The sequence below is a fragment of the Arvicola amphibius genome, chromosome 5, assembly GCF_903992535.2.
Source record: "Arvicola amphibius chromosome 5, mArvAmp1.2, whole genome shotgun sequence".
Lineage (NCBI taxonomy): Eukaryota > Metazoa > Chordata > Mammalia > Rodentia > Cricetidae > Arvicola > Arvicola amphibius.
The window spans coordinates 153,764,511-153,786,704 of record NC_052051.1 but is presented as its reverse complement, the minus strand read 5'-3'; positions in this window follow the sequence as shown (position 1 = coordinate 153,786,704).

Genomic DNA, 22,194 nt, shown 5'->3' with positions numbered 1-22,194 from the left:
TGGGCAGATGCATTAGCCTGGATTTATGACATGGCAGATGCCAGAACCTAGATTCATGTGAAAGACAGCTTGTTAAGCCTCGGCTTATGACATGGCCTGACCATAGCCTATGTTCATAAGTATCTGCTTTGCCTCAATTTGTGACACAGGCAGTTGCAACAATATAGGCTTATGACACAGGCACCATTGTCTCGGCTTGTGCTATAGGCAAGTGTCACAGCATGTGCTTATGACATAGGAAAATGTTGTAATTCATGCTTGTGACAAAGGCAGAGGCAGTAGAATAGACTTATGATTTTGCTAATGTCATAACCTGGTCTTGAATAGGCAGAAACCATAGTCTGGGCTTCTGAAATAGGCAGGTAGGCAGGTTCAAATGCCTGGTATTGTGACAAATGTGGTTGCATTAGCCTAGTCGTGTGACATAAACAGATGCATTAGTCCAGATTATGTCTTGAAGATGTATTAGCTTGTATTCATATGACAAGATGATTCATATGGCAGATGCCATAGCCTAAGCCCATCACATAAGTTGATTCCAAAACCCTAGACTTATAACATGGGCAAATGTCATAGTCTGTGCTTGTGGCATAGGCAGATGAAGAAGGCTGGGCTTATGTCTTCTTGGATGATACGGCCTGATTTTGAACATAGGCAGGTACAATAGTCTGGGCTTGTGACACTGGCAAATACATTAGCCTGGGCCTATGACTTGGTGGAATCGATAGCCTATTATGTATCGTAGGCAGATGCTATAGCCTAACTTTATGACATAGGCAAACAAAAGCCTCTGTTGTCAAATAGGCAGATGCTAAACCTGGATCTATGACGTAGGTAGATGCTATAATCTGGGTTTGTAACATAGGCAGAAGCTTTATTCTGGGCTTTTGATATAGACAGGTTTCATAGCCAGGGCTGGCAACTTAAGCAAGTCCAGTAATCTAGGCTTTCTTACATAAGTGAATGTTTAGTCTGGGTTTGTAGCATAGGCACACAACAGCCTGAGCTTATGTCATAAGCAAGCACAATACACGATACTTGTGGCTTAAGCAGATGCATGCATCTGGATTTATTACATGGCACATACAATCGCCTGGATCCAGGCTTCACCTGCTAAGTTTGGGTTTATGACACATTCCAATTCCATAGCATGGATTTATGACATAGGCAAATACCATGCTGTGGCTTTGTGACACAGACAGATACAAGGATCTGGGTCTGTGGTCTAGGCAAGTGTCATAGTGTATGCTTGTGACCTAGGCAGAGGTGATAATCTGGGTTTGTGACAAAAATGTAGTATACCAGGCCTATGAGCTCACAGATGTCTTAGGTTGGGCTTATCCATAGGCAGGTGTCTCTGCCTGGGCTTGTGATGTAACGGAAGCTTAATTTGGGCTTGTGATATGGCACATACCACAGCCTCCACTTGAGACACAGGCAGATGCCATAGACAGGTTTGGACAGAAGCAGAAGCCGTACCCTGGCCTTATAACACAGGCAGATGCTGTCATCTGGACTTGCGATGTAAACAATGCTATAGCCTACTCATGTAACACAGCAGATACAAGAACCTAGGTTTGTGACAAGGACATATGCATTAATCTGAGCTTGTGATATAATGCTATAGCTTGGACTTTTGACATAGCAGATACACTAGACTGGGTTCTGCAGGTGGCAGATGTAACAGTCTGATTTGTGGCATAAGATGATGATATGGGTATATGACATGGGGAGTTGCATTAGTCTGGGATCTGATGTAGACAAATGCAGTAATCTGAGCTTGTTACATAGGCAGGTGCAAGAACCTGGGCTTGTGACAACATAGATAAATTAACCTGAGCTTGTGAAGTAGGCAGATGACACACCTTGGTTTGTGAGTTAGGAAGAGTCCTTAGCAGGGGCTTTTGATATAAGTAGATAAATTAGATTTATGAACTGGATTTATGACTTGGCAGATGAAATAGTCTGGGTTCATGGGAAAAGCAGATACAGTGGCCTGCCTGCATTTATGACACAGATGGATGCCAGTGTCTGGGCTTGTGACATAAGCAGGTGACACAGCTTGGGCTTGTGACATAGGCAGATGTAGCCATATGGGCTGTGCCAGGAGCAGCATACTGGACTTATGCTTCAAGATAACATAGATGCATTTCTGGGCTCAAGACACAGATAAATGCTGACACGGGCAGGTACAATAGTCTGAGTTTGTGACTTTGGGCTTAAACATATGCAATTATCTGACTTGTTGCATAAGCAGATTGTGACACACAGGTGCAAGAGCGGGACTAGCGATATCCGAAGATGCCATCTCCTGGTCTTATGACATAGGCAGGTGCAGTAACCTGAGCTTGTGGCATATGCAGATGCTGGAGTCTAGGCCTGTGACATAGACAGGTGAAATGCACCAAGTCTATGACTTAAGCAGATGTATTGACCTGGACTTAAGACATGGCTGATGCAGTACCCTAGGGTCACGTGAAAGGCAGATTGCTGAGCCCTGGCTTAGGTCATATTCCAAAAATAAATCCCTGTGCTTGTGTTATAGGCAGATTGCCATAGACTGGGCTTGTGACATAGGCAGCTGTCATAGTCTGGGCTTGGGACACAGGTAGGTACAATAGAATAGGCTTGCAATTTGGCAGATTTAGAAACCTGGGCTTATAATATTGGAAAACACAATAGCTTTGTGACACAGGCAGATAGTCTGGGTTTATAAAATGAAAAATGTGAAAATCTAGACTTGTGCTTCAGGAATATGTCATAGCTTGGGCTTGTGACGTGGCAGATGAATTAGCCTGCGCCTATGAAGTAGGCAGATGACATGTCCCAGTTTGTGAGATAGGAAGATTTTGTGATTTTGACATAAACAGGTATATTAGACTGGATTGTGATATGGCAGAAAAAAATCCTAGGTCCCTGAGAAAGGTAGATACCATAGTCTGTACTTCTGACATAAGAGATGCCATACTCTTTGAGCTTGTGACTTGGATGCAATAATACAGGATTATGACATAGCCAGCAGCAGTAGACTAGATTTATTTCTTCTCAGATGATATATCTTGGCCTTGGACATAGACAAATACAATAGCCTGGGCTTGTAACATTAGCAGATGCCACACTCTGAGCTTATGACATAGACAGATGCCATAGTCTGGCTTGTGACATAGATAGACGCATTGATCTGGACTTGTGACATGGCATGTATCTTAAGCTGGGCTTGTGACATGGCAGATACATTAACCCAGGCCTATGACTTGACAGATGTGACAGTCTGGGATGGTGACACAGGCATATGCCATAGTTTGAGTTTATTACATCAGCCGTTGCATCATCTGGGATTATGTCTTGGCAGATGCAATAGCCTGATGGGATAGGCAGATGTTATTACCCAGGCCAATCATATAGACTAAAGACACAGCCTGCGCCTGTGGCAGATGCCATAGCCCAGTTTGTGATATGACATAAGCAGGTGCAATAGCTTAGACCTGTGACATAGGTAGATGCAAGAATTTGGGTTTGTGACATCGGTCTATGGCAACCTAGTCTTGCAGCATCATCAGATGCATTATTCTTGGCTTGTTATGCAGTCAGGTGCCATAATTTGGTCTTGTGACATATCACATGCAGTGGCCTGTGACCTCCTCATCTATGTATTGTCTCTGGCCCAGGTTGGCTGCCAAGTCATTTCCTATCCTACATGGGGCAGCGCATTTCCTAGCACAGCAAAAAGCCAAGCAGCCCCAAGTTCCCTGACACCATAAAGGCACCTACATTTTGGTGCTTAAGGCTCCCGTCAGGATTCAGAAAGTCACAGAAAGTACTTCTGCTGCCCCTTTGATGTGAGAATGCCCTTTATTTCCCCTGAATTCAGCCCCTGCCCTTGTAGTCTGGTATACACCCTTGTACCTCTGCATTCCTAGCAGCCATGTTGCAGTTCTTATTCCACTTTTAATAGTAGCCCCACATACGCAATTTTTTTCTATAAACCTCTTTGCCATTGATATCCGTTTCTTCTCAGAGAATCACTGAAATGGAAGGAACTCATGATCCACATCTTTGCACCACCAACAAAGAAGTGGAGGTCCTGGGATATCTGTAGTTTGCTTGGGACTTCATCCCTAATCTGTCCCTTGGTCTCTGGTTGTGGCTTCTACAATCTATAGTTCCATGTTTGTATCTAAAACCTGTATCCTGATTGCTTTTGTAAGTCAATCAAGAATAGTGTTCATGGCCTTGCCAGCTACACTCAACAGCTTAATTACATGAAGGTAGGGAGAGATGCACACAGTTTTGAAATGATGTACATATTTCTGTGGGTTAGGCAGGTGGATCATTCAAATGAGGAAGAAAAATAAGTCTTAACAGGTGAAATCACAACCCCAGAGCCAACGTTTTGTGTCTTATCTGGTCTTCCATGGCAAGGCCCCTATTTTCAGAGTCCAGTGTAATAGAAAAACAATCCTGAATGAAATCTCTGACTCTTGTCTATTCCTCCTCCCTCCCTGTGTGGCCACCCAGGGATTTAACAGACACAAGGGACCATCCACACCTCTGTCACCGGCACTCCATCTGCCACTTATGAAGACGTTCTATGTCCTTGTGTTTCTGCATCTTCTTGACCAGCGTGAACTGCATTTCCCTGTCTTTATGCTTTTCAGCTGCCATGTGAAATAGTTTGACACATGGCAACTGAGCCACTTTTCAGGAATGATCTCTACTATTATCGGAACCAATGCTGATGTGAGAAACTATTGTTCATTTTGTAGAGTGTGAGTGGCCCATTCCCACGGCTCAGTGGGAGAACACTCTCCAGAGGAGAGGGGCAAATAAGATGCAGGAAGTGAGGCCAAGGCTCTGAAACCAGCAAGTGTCCTTCCTTCCAGCTGTCAGTGCGATGACACCTGGGAAGGGCGGCATGTGCCAGCCCAGATGTCAGAACCCTCCAGGCGTGCAAGTGTGTGCATTCTTTCATTTCTTGGGACTTTTTCCTGTCAGTATATGAGAGACATTTTGTCAATAATCTTTCTAGGATCATGATGTATCTATGAAACTATGCAACCGGACATGAAGTCATACATCTGAAGCGCCCAAGGCCTGAGCTACACGATTCTCATCATGTCTTGCAAATTGTCTTTATTATTGGCCAGATGCCTTCCAATCCATCTTCCCTACCTCCCTACCCTGTCATTGCCAGATAAACACAACAAACACAGCTAGAGACAGGAAATCTCTGTGCAAACATTTCGATTCCCTAGCAGACAGACAAGTAGATACAGGGTCTGGCCATGAATCTCTTTCCAGCAAGGTTCTGACCCGTTGCAAAAGTCGAGTGTTCTGACTTTCCAGGTGGAAGTCTCTTTTGTGCTGTGACTTCTCTGGGACCTGATTACCACCACCCTCATCTCACAGGAATGCATACCTAAAACTGTGTTCTTCATTACAATTCCAGGTCTCATTTTCAGATTGGCATTCAGGGAGTGGTCTGCTGTTACTTTTGTATCCCATGGTCTTGAAGCTGCCTTGTTCAGGCTTGGATACTCTCTTTGGCTGAATACCGCAGTCATATAAGACTCAACTCTCTTTTCCCTCCACTGGAGGCCCCTCCCCTCTCTCTTCCCTCCTTCCCAAACTAGACATGGCCTATGTGACACCCCAGAACTTACTATATCCAAGTGGTTCTACATGCTGTCAAGAACATCTTTGAAACAATCTGTAAACCTTATCACCTTGGCCCAGAGATCCACCAATGGTGTTCCCTGCACCCTGTGGGAGGTTCAGAGCCATAGCTCACTAACCTATTTCCATCTCAAACTTCCTTCCCTGACTTCCTTCAATGATGGACTGTGTTACAGAACTGTAAGGTAAAATAAATCATTTTCTTCCTAAGCCTTTTTTGGTCATGGTGTTTTGTCATAGCAATGGGAACCCTAACAAAGATAGTGGATTCTGGGGAGACAGGGCATCCTGGAGGGTGGACATCCTGAGTCTGGACTGCATTCCTATCCGTGTCCTAACATAAACTGCTCTGTGATTTGAAACCAGCTAGCCCTGACAGGCCAACGGGAGGGTACCAGAAATACCTGCATTGTGTCTTGCAGCTCCATGTGAATCCACAATGGTCCCAACATTAAAAGTTTAATTAAAAATCTCAAGTGGAAGACTGGACATAGGGTCAATTAATCAAAGATTAATTTGCCCTAAATCAATTTAGGGACTAGCAGTTCACTGATAAGCCAATTCGCAGATGCAAACACATCTCTGAGAGCCAGCTGGCAGGAACCTTTTGCTGTTGACAAATCTACCAAACAAGCAAGTCATTGGAGCTTCTGGTGCAGGTCCTCATGGATTATGTCATATTCTGGCTCCCACTAAACATGCAGGGTGGCCTTGTTTATTCTAGGAAAAATTATAAACTTCTAGATTGAGCTCTTCACAAAGTAAAGGGTTCCACAAACATATTTAAAGTGCAGATTAGCTTGTATTTTCCAAGGCTTTCCATATACTTAGCAATGAAATAATTTGCTTCTGAAGTAAGGGAACAAGGTTGGACACACAGAAGGGCCCTGGAGTTCTATCCTGAAAAGCCTGGATGCTCACATAGATCTGAGCACCCTCCACACTTCAGCATGGCTTGCCAATATTGTGTCCCTCCCTGCCCCAACATGTGATCACCCCTGGGATATATAGCCTCCTATGAGCCAGAGCAGTGCCATAGCTGCCTGCTCAGGGCCTGTTCCACAATAACCAGGGGCGTCAGAGAAGAAAGCACCCGATGTGGTAGGATTCACTGTGATTGTAAGATGGTTCTTAGTTTGTCACTGCAAGAGCTGTCCCTGAAGCAGGGACCATGGGTGAATACGTTGGAAGTCATATGGCAGGGCCAGCTGATCCACCGGGGTACCCTGAGTCCTTTGAGTTCCTCAGAACAGGTTCTCACTATAGCACAAGAGTATGGCCCAGGCTGGTAGTTATCCGAGGCCTGACTTTGGATGTGGACTGACTCTGAGCCACAGGTTCAGTGCTGGACCCCCTGAGAGGAGTGTGGCTGACCACTTGCTGATGTCACAGCAGGCTGTGTGATCTGTTCACACACGGTCAGCATGGCTAAACACCTCTTATTCACATGGCATCAGTACTTGTATTTTGCTGAGTCTGAACTGCCTGCAGGATAGATGTGTGTGTGTGTGTGTGTGTGTGTGTGTGTGTGTGTGTGTGTGTGTGTGTGTTGAGCTTTGTGAGGAATCAGTAGGATTGACAAGGTGGGGCAGAACCTCCAAAGAATAGAAAAGGATTGGGCGGGCGAGGTCACTCTGAAGAACCCCACGTCAGCCTGTCAATTTCTGGTGCTTGTCGTCGAGGGCCCAGTTCTGCTGATATTCATTTCAGGTAAGAATTGCTTCTGGGAAGACCAGCTTGCTCCCCCTCAGCGAATCTCTACCTACTGCCTGCAGATGCAGATGTAGAAATACCAGCTATCTCTCCAGCATCATGTCTGCCTTTGTACTAGCATGCTTTTAGCTAAGACAATATTGGACTAAACCTCTGAATGTAAGCAAGCCCAAATTAAATGCTTTCTTTTATAAGGGTTGCCATAGTCATGATGTCTCTTCACAGCCATAGAACACTAACTAAAACACCGACCCTTGACTAGCCTTCTGTCCATAGCCACTGTGTATGTAGCAAGAGACGACCAGTCACCACTCAGTCCCAGGCCTTCTCTTTGGGCAGGGACACCTATGTATGGAGAAAACGCATCTTAGCGGAGCAACCTCATAACAGATCTGACAGTCCCTAGACACGGCTGCCCTGTGCCCATGAGAAGCTTCCACTACTGGAAGGCTCCCGCACTTTAGGAAGACTAAAGACTATGCCTCTGGGAGGTGGTGGGGCAGGGCAGGCCATGAAGCACCCAGATCTCGTCATCCCATGAGCCACTTCTACTAGAGGCACCTGTCAGACAGGCAGGGGTGCAGCTGAGGACGTCTTGCTTGCTTCTCTCTTCTATGCAGTGCCCACATCACCACTTTACACAGGGAAGGGAACTGCCCTAGTAAGTCAGTTGTCACAGGAGAGGAGTGGCAGCCTTCTGCGTCCAGGCTGCTGGGTCTCTGCTGTGTCAGCCCTTTGGGCTTTTAGCCAGACTTCTGAGATGTTGGTGATAGATGATCCACAAAAAAGGCACCTGACGTGTGCTTTGGATCGGCACTGTAGTGCTCAGACAGACACTGTAGTGTGTAAACAAGGGAGGCAAGGAGGATGACACCTTCAATGTGACATTCCCAGACACTGCAGGGCACCCTATCCCTCTGTGCCTTGACACATGGGAATTTCTTCTCCCAAATGAGGAAGTGGTCCCAAACACACATGCTGTCCAAAGTCCTCTGGATTCTCATTAGCATGGTCCTTTAATAATTTTTATTGTTATTTCTCCAAAGATAGTTCAGTTTAATAGGAACACTTTACAATTGCTGAATGTAGAACATTGTTTATGAAAGAGAATTAGAAAAGATTGATGAGCACCCATAAAATGGTATATTAGTAATTATTTCTTAATTTTCAAAGAAGAAATAATAGCAATATAATATCTTCTTACTGGGGAGGAAGAAAACAAGAAGAGATGGCAAAGTCAAAATCAAATAGGAATCCTGTAACAACAAAATGTGTTTTTTCCCTTAAAAGGAAGGTGAGGTGACAGGTTTCCATCTATGAAACCCAATGTTTACAAATATTCGAGCTCATAAATTTGAAAAGAAACTGATACAGAAAATTCTTGTTAATGCACTGCATTTTCCGGTGATTTTATAGTCCAATTTTCAGTGATTCCCCACAGAACGAATGCAGTTCAAAGGCAATTTTATAAAGTACTTTGGAGATAACTATTATCTGCTAATTATTAGAAATTGCATGTTGTTGTTAATTGCATAAATAAATTGTTTTATCTGAAAGCCATTAAAAAAAGGTTTGGTGTCTGAAGCATATCTGGTTTTGATGCTCCTGTATAAAAACGCTTAACTGTTTAACTCTAAAACAAGGGCACACTGCTTTCAAGACACAATGTCTTAGACTAATGTGTTATGGGGGGAGGGTCCTAAACATGAATGTATTTTATTTCTGTGACATACTTCAACTAGTCACAAATAAACATAGAAAAAGGAAGGTTGCATGCATTTTGTTATAAAGATATAAAAATAAAGTGGTATCTAGGAAAAAATCCTTTAAACGATTTATATAAATATTTTCCTTTTTACACAGTAGTACTCATTTTCAAATAAAATGCACTTTTCTTTTTTGCTAATCGACTTCACTCATAATTAGCTGTGAGAGAAATGTGCCTATGGGGGAGGGGCAGGCGTCTTTCATTTTCTATGAAGTTATTCAGGAAGATACAGAAAGAGTGTACTAGGAGAGTGGGAAAGCAAGGTGCTGGGCCATTCTGTAGCTTCCATAAGGGCATGTGCAGTACAAGACCTTCGCTTGGAAAGGTGGCCCGAAACTAATGAGTCAGTAGGCACACACTTGGCCTTTACCACCAAGGGGGCAGGCAGTAACATCTTCAAGGATGTCCTGGAATGAGAGGGTGTCACAAACCATCCCACCCACTGGGAGATGACAGGCTAGGGGTCCTGGAGACCAAGGTTGGTCCTGAGCTTGCCTTCCCAGTGTTGAGGAGGGCGGTCCCTCTTAGAACCAAGGGGAGCAAAGAAAAGGAAGGAAGGGAGGGAGGGAGGGAGAAAGGGAGGGAGGGAGGGAGGGAGGGAGGGGAGAGAGAAAGGAAAGGAGGAAGGGAGGGAGGGAGGGAGGAGAAAAACAAGATACCTGAGCAGGTGCACTTGAATGTCACCAGGGTCCCACAGACAGGGCTGGTTGATGCCCAGAAGAGTCCCTAACATTCACGTGATAAATCAGCCATGCTGATATCGTAAGAGACCAACCCTCTTACACATTTCTCGGTTCAAGCATCAGGGTAAGGCAGGCACACAACCTTTGTCACCCCAGGCAAATCTTGGTGACATGCAGAAGAAGCTACCCTCTGCAAAGTAGGAAAGCAAGATAGTTCCCTGACCATGGAAAGGTCATCGGTGCTCCTCATTCCAAGGCTAGAATGGCCTCGGACACACGAGGAACCCTGTGGTGTGAAGTGGATAACCAGGCTATAACTCCCACAGTGCGTCAGACTCCCCATGTGTGAAGCCTTGTCTCTACCATGGTGAGGATGAGGAAACCATTCCTGCTTTGTCTGTTTGTCCTCACTGAAGGGAGAAAACTGCCATCACCATCATCACCGAATTCTTGGTAATGATAGCTCTAGAGCTTCTCAGGGTTTAATGCCCCCAATGCACCTCCCTATTGCCCCTACCCCTCAAACACCTCTGAAGTAAAAAAAAATGATTAGGGAAAACAAAGACTGAGGAAGTGGTTGAGGTGGGAGAGATTGGCTCTTGAGGTATGTCAAGCAGAAAACCCGCTGGACTGATGGAGACTGTCTGAGCTGAGGTTCCAAGCCATGGAAAGAGTGGTTCTGTGCCCAGACCTGTGTCTTAGTGGGCACCTGCTTTTGGACTGCAACCAGATCCTAATTCCACCTCTACTGAACCAGAAGGTAAATGGATTCTGACAACAGGTGCCTACCACACATTTCATTCCCTTCCTCCATCTCTCCTGGGTGGGTCACATGAATGCCACCACCCAAGAACCCCCAAATACCCCCCAAATTCTCCAAATACACCTATGAAGGGTTTCCCATTTCTAGTTATCCTCCTGGCTTCCCTAGGCTGTTCAACAGTACTGAGGTACATGAGAATGTCACTCATTCCAACTTTGTGACCAGAAAAGCCGTTGGTCCAGTGTCTTCATCACTGAGCAGAGTTTAGCAAGGGGGCACTGCAGGCGTAAGGATAGGTGGGGTATCTGTTGGGTCTCTCCTGGGAAATACTACTCTCAGAGGCAACTGATGATCAAGTGTCATACCGGGCACAGAAAGGAGCCCCCGTCATGGTCAGAGCCCATCTCCATCTACCCATCTCCAGCTCTGTCAGGGTCCTAAAGGGACCCAACTTCCCACCCTCATTTCCCTACCATGTTGGCAGTTCCTGTGAGTGTGCTGTCATCCCAGGCGTTGGCCAAGCCTAAAGTTTCTCGCTTTATGAGATCTGTTGAGATCACATCTCAAGGGATATGTTTGAAAGTGTCAGTCAAATTGATGAAGGAAAGGACAAATTCATTAATTAATTCACTCCTGAGCTGGCTTCTCACATGCCAACCTTAAGCTCAGAGTGGATTTTTATGGTTGAGTTATAAATCTCTCACCAGTGGGGTTTCCTATAGACAAGCTGTCAGAGGTTTAAATGCCACAGCATCCGTGGGTGCTGGGGGATGTCGTAAAAAGGACGTCGACTCGTTGCCTCTTGGGCGAACTAAGAGCTAGACCTTTGGCAGATATTCCAAATGAATATCGTTTTAATTACCAGAATCCACAAAGCAACCTCCAGCCCCATATGTCTGCATACCAACTGGTTGACTTTAATGCCCCTCTATGAGATGTGGGATTTTAATTCTGCATAACACACTGTATCCTTGGGTAGAGAGTGAGTACATTATGTAGAGCAGGAATTGCATTTCCCGGTGCTTCACCCCTAGCCTCTACTCCAAAGTATCCTGATTCTAGCAGCCTAGGTGACTCGGTAGACCTAAGACGTCATGGCTTGCCCTGTGGGCACATGCCACAAAGTCAGAGAACAACTATACCAGTCAGAGATGAGACTGTCCCCAAGCTGTTCACTCTGCCTGCTGTGTGGTCTGTTTTGCACGTGTCTGGTCAGGTCTCATATTTGCTGGTCTGGGTACTGCTGACTTCACAGCTAGGACAGCTTCTCCTATAGGAAACATTATCTTCATAAAACCCGGCTTGGACTCAATGACAGAAAATGTTAGACACTCGAAAGAGAAGCCTTGGCCATGCCTCCCTCACTCCGCACTGAGACTAGCTGGGTTGACAGAGTTCCCTGTGGTCTAAGTGTGCCCCTGCTCAAGATTCACATGCTGGAAATTGCTCCCCAGGGGGGCAGTGTTAGGAGGCAAGGCCCATCCAGTGATGCAGAAGTCATGAGGTCATCACCTTCATGCTGGATTAATGTCACAATAGGAAGGAAGGACCAGCAGTACTGGGTTCACGTTTTCCTCTCCAACCTCCCCCCAACACACAATTCGGAGACACAACAAAAGGGCTCACCAAAAGAAAATTGTTGATGGACTTCCACCCTCCAGCTCTGGGAAAGAGCAGATTTAGTATTTTATGAATGATAAAATCTTGAGTATTTTCATACTTTCTCACAACCTCTGCTTTCACACTGGAGCTCCTAGACTGATGTTCTAAAAGTCAGGCTACAGGATCTTAGCCCACTAAGGCCGGGGTGCATCTGCTGCTCTTCATCTCCCTTGCCTTAATTCCACACGTGATCCCTCTGTCTCTTACAGGCTCAGCAGTGGCAACCCCCCAGTCCCCAGTGCGTTGAGTCTGAGCCAAAAGTTCAAGAAGAAATGGCCTCTATCAACAGGTGTACACACCTGTACCATTGGTGCTGAAGTTGGTAAAATGCCGTATGCCTTACAGTTGACCCCCTTAACCCTCCTAGGTTTCCGAGACTTGTGGTTAGAAGTATATAGAGTGAAATAAAAACATTAAAAGCCAAGTTCTAGAAATAAACAATTTTTACTGTTTGTGTGTACATATGTATGTATGTGTGCTCCTGAGTACAAGGATGTACCCATGCATATAGGTGCTCATGCTTTTGTGTAAGCATGTCTGTGCAGGTCAAAGATCAACAGTCTTCTTTAAGTTCTCTGTCTTGATTTTGAAACTGTGCTGGCTGCATTTTTGTTAGCTTGACACAAGTTAGGGTCAACTGGGAAGAGGGACCATCAGTTGAGTAAATGTCTCCTGATATCAGACTGGCCTATGGGCAAGTCTATGAAGAATTTTCTTGATTAGTGTGGGAGGATCCAGTTCACTCTTGGCAGTGCCACCCTGGGCAAGCAGTCATGGCACTGTAAAAAAGCGAGCTGAGCAAGCCATGAGGATCAAGTCAGTATGCAGCATCCCACCATGGCCCCTGCTTCAGCTCCCACTTCCACATCCCTGTCTTGAGCTCTTGCCATGGCTTCTCTGAGTTACAGAGTGTGACCTAAGAGTAAGAGGAAATAAACCTTTTACTCCACAGATTGCTTTGGATTATGGTATTTTGTCACAACGATGGAAACCCCAAGGCAGGCAGGGTCTCTCACATAATCTTAAGCTCACCAGTTAGACAAGGCTAGTTGACCACTGAGCTCCAAGGTGTATTTGTCTCTGCCTCCCCAGTGCTAGAACCATAGGCACACGCCATCCACACCCAGCTTGTCACATGTGTTCTGAGGTTCCTAACTCACGGCTTTCATAGTGAGCTACTGAGTCATCTGCTCAGCTTTATAATTGATACATTTCAAACTGAGCACTTTTCTGGGTACCGTGATGCAATCTGCTGACCCAGTTCCAGCCTACCATGAGCCTCCCTGTCTAGGGAGTCCATACTATTTGTGATACCCCTTACTCCTTAGTCACTGCGTAACATCTTGGCTGTCAGGGCCATTGTTGTGGGGTTGCAATGCTACATTCAAGTAAGCTTACTTTACTTAATTTGTCCCCAGCAGCAAGGACTGTGGTTCCACCATCAGAATGTGTTGCAGAAGGCACACGGCATTGCCTTACCATGGAAAGAAGACATAATCCCATGTTGAAGGCACGGTCTACAGTAAAATGTACCTTCTATCTGAAATTGTGAAGCAGTACAAAGAAATCCATGCTAGCATTTCTGTTGCACCTCAGTAATGAGATTATTGTCTAATTAGCACAGCTTACAGGGCTGGAGCATGGCTAAGGACCTGTGTACTTGCTGGATCATGGGTTTTCTCTTTCTCTTTCTGCATATAAAGTCATTCACACGTGGTATCTTCTATCACTACCTCGCTGTCTCCTCCTTGTCTGATTCTCCTTGTCTGATCCCAAGTTTCTGAATCTCAGGAAGTGTTCTTTAAGCAATATCTTCCCCTTCCTTCCTGCCGACTGTAAGAGATGATAAGCCAGCACCCCAAAGCTTTTCTTCACTTTGTCAGTTCAGAAGCTAATGTGGCTAAAAGCTTCTGCATGCTTCTTGGGTTTTGATTTTTGTTTTTGTTTTATCTTTTTTTTTTTGTTAATCATTGTAATTCCTCCCTTAGGTGAGAAAGTTTTTCCAAAGAAAACAGCTCAGTGCTAGTTGTGAGTCTTATCACCCACAGCGAAGACCACATAACTGTCACTGTAGGCAGCTTGCAATTCCATTCCACATGTGCTTATTTCATGGATCACAATATATTCTCCACTCCACAGCTTTTTGAGCTGGAATGTGACCTCATGTGGGGTTGCATAACTGAATGGGAGGATTGTGGAACAAAAAAAAAAACAATGATAATAAAAAATCCAGAATATGTAACAACCAAAAATGAACTCAATATCAAATGTGCAATGAATCTTAGGTGTCTCTGCCAATGTTCAGCCATGACTTCAGTGTAGCCTTGAGATCTTGATGCAAAACATGAGAACTTCACACTGGGCATGGTGCCACACCAGGCAATGCCAACAAGCACCGCCTGAAACACCTTCTCTCAGGTTAGAGACTATTGTATGTTATGAATTGTAGTCCTTATACACTGCACATACAAGTTCTCTGCTCCTAGAGAAACATAACGGTTTAATTATAGGAAACAAACAATATTTTCCTCCTGTAAGTCCTCAGCATGTGTCAAATGAGTATAGCTTTGTATTGCTTTGTCAGACAGCTTAGTTTCACAATGGCTGTTGGAGTTAATGCCTAGAGTTTCATAAGAAATTGTTAAAAGAATTTTAACTGGGCTTAGAACATGAGTGTATTTATCTGAAAGAATGTTCTCAGCATTGATAATTATAAAATCAAAATATCCATCAACCATGAAAATCATTGAAGACTTTTATGTCCTATAATATCAAATTTCAGTAAAGATTTCTTATATAAATGTAAGCAAGCTCAGTAATCGCATTAGCATTAAAAGCTTTGCTTTTGTCCTTAATAATCAAACTAGATGCAAACTGAAAATTTGTTTTAAAATAAATTTCCCCATGACCTATTATCAATAAACCTTTTATACTTTTCCTATTTTATAAAAAGACATACTCCAGTGTTACAAAGACCTTGGGTGAGGAGTGTTGTATAGAGGAACTCCACTGAGTTCATTCAGCAGGAGAGACAAAGAATTGTACATCCGGGAAACAGGACCCCCAGACAAGACAGTGAAGTGGCAGAGAGGGTGTGGAGCCAGAGTGAGGAGCGTGACAACCAGAGATCTGCCAGGCAGCAACTCCCTCCCACACCAACACCAGAGTGAAGGCTGCCGGGATCATGAGGGGCACCGACAGAAATTACAGTTTACAGTCCTGAGTCCAGGATGCCAAAATGGCCGCTGCTAGAGGTAAAGTGGACAGCCAAGGCATCCGAGACAGAAATAACAGTTACAGGCCTGAGGCAGGGATGCCGAAGCCACAGCTGGAGGGTCAAAGTAGCTATCTTGAGGGTCCTGATACAAAGTAGCAGAGATACAGAGAACTGCAGACAGGGTGGAAGTAACTTCCGTTGAGGGCAGGAGCAAATAAGCCAGGGGGTGGGACAGGACACAGACACACAGAGAGAGACAGGGAAAGAACAAAAACGACATTGAACAGACCAACAGCCCCCAGCAAGGAGATGGAAGGAGCTCTATTGGTGGGAGTCCACCCTGAGCTCGGGCTTGAACTTTTTATAGGCTCCAGGTGACACCACTTTCTGGTTGGTTCTCCTCCCTGATTGGTCCTGCCCCAGGTTCTTTCCTCTTCACCCACCATTTTCTTGTACCCACAGTCATCTAAAACTTACTCAGGCAGAGTCAGTAATAGGTAAAAAAAAAAAAAAAAACTGCAGAAGCCCCACTGAAGTCCATCATGCATTAAAGAGCCCCCCCATTCCCATACTCACATGGCAGACCCCATCCATTAAGGAGGTAGCCTATCCCATGCCACATAGAAGACAGTAGTCACCCTGGGATTCCTTCCAAGAACTTTGGACTCTCAAGTGGCTTAGTTGAATGTCCTGTCACCATAGCAGAGAGCACACAAGAAAGCACAGCATCCCATACAACATGGGTAAAGGCAGCAACGTCAGACTTAGAACCACAGGTGCTCCAACCCCAGGCAGATGAGCCTCCACTGTATATCCTGTTACCAACATTAGGGTACATATGACCACTCCCCAAACTCACTTTTGCCATTCCTCATTTGAGGGCCAAATGTGGTCTGTGACGTTTCCTGGGAAGGCATGGGTAAATGTCAGTTTGACCCAGAGAGAAGAGGGAAATGGTATCAGACCAAAGAAATTATTTCATCCAAGTCAGCAATCAGGGATTGCTCATAGAAACATAGGTGATTGAGGCAGCTGCGTGGGCACAAGTCCTGCCCAATCTTGGATGACAATTCACAAAAGCTACCACTGGAGTTGACTGTTCAACTTGCAGGCAACTTCACTAAAGACCCCCTCCCCTGGCAATTATTTTTTAATTTTTTGATTGATTTTATTAAGATATACATTTTTCTCTGCTCCCCTCCCTTCCTCTCCCCTTCCCTTCAGCCCTCTGCCATGATCCCCATGCTCCCAATTTACTCAGGAGATCTTGTCTTTTTCTACTTCCCATGTAGATTAGATACCTCTATGTCTCTCTTAGGGGCCTCATTGTTGTCTGGGTTCTCTGGGATTGTGGTTTGTAGGATGGTCTTCTTTGCTTTCTGTTTAAGGATCACTTATAAGTGAGTATATATGATAACTGTCTTTCTGGGTCTGGGTTACCTCACTCATTATGATGTTTTCTAGATCCATCCATTTGCCTACAAATTTCAAAATGTCATTTTTTCCTCTGTGTAGTACTCCATTGTATAAATGTACCACATTTTCCTTTTCCATTCTTCGGTCTAGGGGCGTTTAGGTTGTTTTCAGGTTCTGGCTATGACAAACAATGCTGCTTTCAGCATAGTTGAGCATATGTCCTTGTGGTACTATTGAGAATCCTTTGGGTATATACCCAAAAGTGATATTGCAACCTTCCTCAAGATCCCTGGCAATTATTAAATACATATATAACCTCAGGGGCCTCCAACATCTTGTAAGCTTTGTGGGCTTCCTGAGTCTAGCATGCCTTCTCCAGGATGGAATAAGTATACAGCAGCTCTGCATGGCGTTTTACTATAGGGTAGTGTGCTGGCTTCCACTTCAAAAGCTCCCAAGGAAATTCCTAAGGAAATTCAATGCAGCAGACACAACAATGGCCAGTCTCAGCAGGGCACTTTTCATAAGCTGACTTTCTGAGGAGCATTGTCACCAGAACAAAAGTTGTGGAGCCAGGTGACCTGAGAGCTGTCCAGGAAGTGCAAAGAAGGTTCCACACAGTGTTGGGAACTCACCCTTTGCCTGCAGGAGGCAGCCTTGCCCCTGCCCTCACCAAATACATTCTTGCCACCTACAGGGTTCTGAACAGATGGCTCCAGGCAGTCTGCCCTACTGTGCAGTATGTTCACCACGGTGAGCCAGCCCTTCACAACCTTCTCCTGCCAGGGTAGGACAGGGTGACGAAGCCCCTTTGTTCCCTCATCCCACAGTCTTACTGTTCTTGCTTTATGGGCTTAGGGAGTCTCATAGACTATAAGAGCTCTTGGTGAGAGGCTGGTGCTCTGGGAGCTCCTTCTGCTCCTTCAGCCTATAAGCCTTTAAGATACCAGCCCACTTGAGCGTGGTCTCTTTCACTTTAAAAAGCAGCAGTAGCCCTGTTCTCGCCTCCTTGCTTCCAGCTCCACTTCCAGCTACAAGACTCCTTTCCTGGTCGTGCAGAGGACTGTTGTCTAGGATAGCGATCTGTAAGTTTTTCCCTTTAAATAAATAACCCTTTTATTAATCATGATTCCCAACTGGTGTGGGATTGTTTTATGACTTATGCCTTCAGGCTGGAGAGGAGCAGCCAGTGGCACATCGAGCCAACTTCAACAAGAACAAGCTTCCCTATCTTCAAGAAACGATTGAAGAGGAATAGAACACCTGAAGCATCTGGTTTGACATACATGCAAGGCATCTGGCTGGTGCCAGAAGGGCGAGAAACAAAGGCTTTCAGGCCCTGATCCCACCTGCCCCACAGCCTCTGGCTTGTGTCTCCCTTATGTCCCCGAGGGGTGCTGCCCTCCTCTCTTGCCCCCATACTGCCCTGCTTTGAATCTTTTCTATGACAAAATACCCAACTTATGAGAGGACAGATCTGTCTTGGCACACAGTTTCAGGGCCACAGTCTATAATGGTGGGGAGGCAGAGCTGAGCAGCTCAGACTGTAGTGATAGGAACATGTGTCAGCAACTTGTTCACTGCATGTGGGGCCAAGGGTCAAAGAAAGGCTAGAATCTGGGGGTATGATCTTCAAAGACGTGTCCCCAGGGAACTGCTTCTACCAACCAAGCTCTGTCTTTTAAAGCCCCCACCCCTATGGACCAGGCATTAGCAGCAGGGGCTTGGTGAGGGGAGGAGCTTCTCATGATAGTATCCCTCCCTCATGATTCCTCTTTGGAGACCTTTCCAGCCAGCCTCCTGGAGCATCTCCATGTGTCTGCTGTCCTTCCATCCTCTCCTGTAGTTAGTCCAAGGAATTTATCTTATGCACTGAATGCAAATGTCTTGGACTTCTAATTGCTTCTCCATGAGACTGAGGATAAGGACCATGGGTGATTCATCAGTGTAAGACCAGAACTGAGCTCAGACCCTGAGGGGGGCAGAATTAAGGTAGCCCCACCAACCCTCACATAGTCTCCTAACTAAGAGTGAGAAGTCCTAGTTCCATGAATGCTTGAAGCTCTAGGGGAGGAATGATGCCCTCTTTACCGTACTACCGTGACACCAGGACTTTGCTTTTACAGAATAAGGTATTGACCACAATCACTAGGCACATACACACCCTTCTGTCACCACCCAGGCTAATGTTTACACTCACTGGAAAGGCCAACAGCACACTGGGTCGCTGTGGTTGTCAACAGCTGCTTTGAGCAAGTGATGGACTAACTGCCAGGGAGAGGCTGAAGCGAGGCTCGGTGAAAGTTGGGAGAGTGGATGGCAGTTCATCCCGAGTATCCGGTTCACTAGTGGTGCATCCCTCCAGGGACTCGGTGACCCACAGGAAGTGTGCAGGAAGTTCACCGGCCCCGAAAGAAGTCAGCCATGAAGAGAGGTGGCAGCCGCACTGATCAAACTGTGGGAGATCTTTGTATGAGACTTGGAATGTGTGCCTGGCAGCTAAGTTGACAGTGGTGGCCTTGTTGCCCTCTGCCCCTTCTGATGACAGGAGGTCGCTGTGGTGAAACCTTTCTACAGTGTGGTGAAATGCTCGATTTGCCATGGAGGCTCGGGGCCTCCACATCACCCTGCACATCCCCAACCAGCGATGGTGCTTCCTGCTGGCCACCCTAGCACACAGGACACTGGAGGGAGCCTTTGTTCAGCTAGTAGACCTCCAACAGTACATGGGTGTTTCGTTTTGAGGGTTATAGATTTGAAGAGGTCTCTCTCTCTCTCTCTCTCTCTCTCTCTCTCTCCCCAGTCGTGTGTGTGTGTGTATGTGTGTGTGTTTGTGTGTGTGTGTGTGTATCTTTCCAAGCCAGAGAACAACTTCCAGTGCCATCCCTTAGGTACCACACACCTTTATTTTTTGAGGTAAGGTCTCTCACTAGGCTGGATTTTGCCAAGTACACTAGACTGGCTGGCCAGCAGGTCCCAGGGATCCACCTGTCTCTACTTCGCCATTGCTGGAATTACAACCATGCATTACCATGGTTGACTTTTTTAAATTTTACATCTGGGTATTGAGGATCAAACAAGTTGTCATCTCCCCCAGACTTCTTTTCAGTTCCCTTTCTACCCAAAATAAATAATATAACCATGAACAAAACAAATCCTCAAAGACTCCTAGGTGGCTTCTGATCTTCTCTTCTACCTTCTGTTTCCTGAGCCACTGAGGCAATACTGCCATTAAGATATGGTCACATGTCCCATAAAGTTCAATCAATGGGATTTCTCCTCAGTGTAGTTTGGGGTGCAATGACGTCACTCTGAGCACCACTGTCTTTTTCCCCACACCCTATGTGACAATGTTTTTTTTTTTCCTGGTTGTGCCACCGTATAAAAACACTGGGGAGGACATCCCATTGGCCCGAGGAAAGCATAGCACTAGCAAAGAAGGGTTAGGAAGAGGGACCTGCCTTTGGGCTCCTCAGACACCAGGCGTCCCCCGTACCAGAGCCTCCTCTTGGCCTGCTCCCATCCTCCTCCCGCCTGAGCTGTCACACCCTAGTTTTCTTTCTTTCCCTTCAGCTTCCATGCGACCCCTAGCTCATAATATTCCACATGCTGCGTGTCAGCTAAGCATGAACAAAGGGACCTTTCTCCTCTGCAGAAATCATTCAAGTCGCAAGATTCAGTGTTTGCAGCGGCTCTCTCTTAAAATGCTTGACATTTCCCCACGATTTCTTAGATATACTTGGTGGGCAACATGCGTCATTTCTGTTTGAATTTATAGAACAGAATAAGCCATTTTCTCCACTTTAATGTCATCCCCTCGGTAACCAGGAGGTCAGAGGCAACAACGCCCAGAGAGCAAATTTGTCAGTGGAATGCAGGGAGCTGTGTATAAATTTATCTTGTCCTAATCCCTGCCGCTTTCTGGTTTAGATTTTTCATATGCATATGAGAATTTTCCCAGATGGGCTTTCTCACACATTTCACCTTTCCAGACAGATCTGGGATGTGGTCCTGTGAAGCACTGTGGCCCCGCCCCTTCCTCAAGCACAGTACACTGCTCTCCATGCTGTCTCTTCCCCAACTCCACTGGAATGGCAGGCAGGCAACACTTGTGATATCTACGTGTGCAGAATGTTTTCAGAGAAGACAAAATTGGTGCGGCCTTGCACAGGCTTCACAAGATCTACCGGGGTCTGTGATAGCTGCTTCCCACCCAGTCAGCATCCTTTATGCCCTCCTGGGTACCAGTAGGAACTCCAATCTTGCTGTACTTGCCTGAGTACCTTCCTCCAGTCTTGCCACTTCCCTGCCAGGTCTTGGAGGGTAAGTCAGATCTTTTCTAACCTCCTGTGGCCCTGGGCATCAGTGAGCTCTCAAGAAATTACTACTTAAGAAGCATGAGAGAGTTTGAGTCTCGGGATGTTAGCATCTATCTCCGCCACATTGCTGAGGGCTGTTGGTGTAGGTAGCATACCTCTAAGCAGTAGATTTTGACCCCTCTTTCCAAGCAGCACCTTGACATTCTCGTGAGGCAGAATATGGCAAGGAGAAGGCCAAGAAGGTGGTCTGTGGACTTTAAGGGGGCCTCTTCCTCTTAAACTTCTGCTGCTGTAGTGGTGCCTGGGAAGGACTGGTAATGACAGGGACACTCTGGAAGACCCCCATATTTTCCTCTTTTCCTACTTAAGGTCAGGGGCAAAGTTGTCACTGTCATCCTGCTGCTCACAGCCTTAGTGAGACCCCATAGAGGAAGAGTCATCCTGTACTGCTTGGGACAGCTTTTGGTCAGTCCTGTACCGTCCATCTTCACAGTCATTATGGACTTCCTTTGTTATGGTGTGCCCTACCACTAAATCAAGAACATACAATTTGAAGATTGTCATGAAGTACAGAACAAAAGTAGAGTCTTATGGATCTTAGGGATGGGGATTTGAGAGCTGGAGTTGGGGTTTTAGCTCTGCACTTGATAATGGTGGCACAAGAGCGTGGAGAGCTGGGAGGAGGGACTTCCCTGAGAGCACATCCCTATAGGCCAGGAATGGATTGCCGCCAAATCAGTCTGTGCCAGCTCTTGTTACTGGGTTCTCTGGATTAGGTAAGTCTGGTCCTTGAATATGAATGGAGTCAAAGACCTCTGTGGACAGCAAGACCCTTGGTCATCTCATAGGGGTGTGACCTCATGCTACACCCCACACCATGCTGATCCACATCACATCCTGCTCTGTTCTGTTTTTCAGTAACAAATACCAGATGCCAACCACAGAACGCCCCTCACCTAATCAGCCTTTGCCAAACC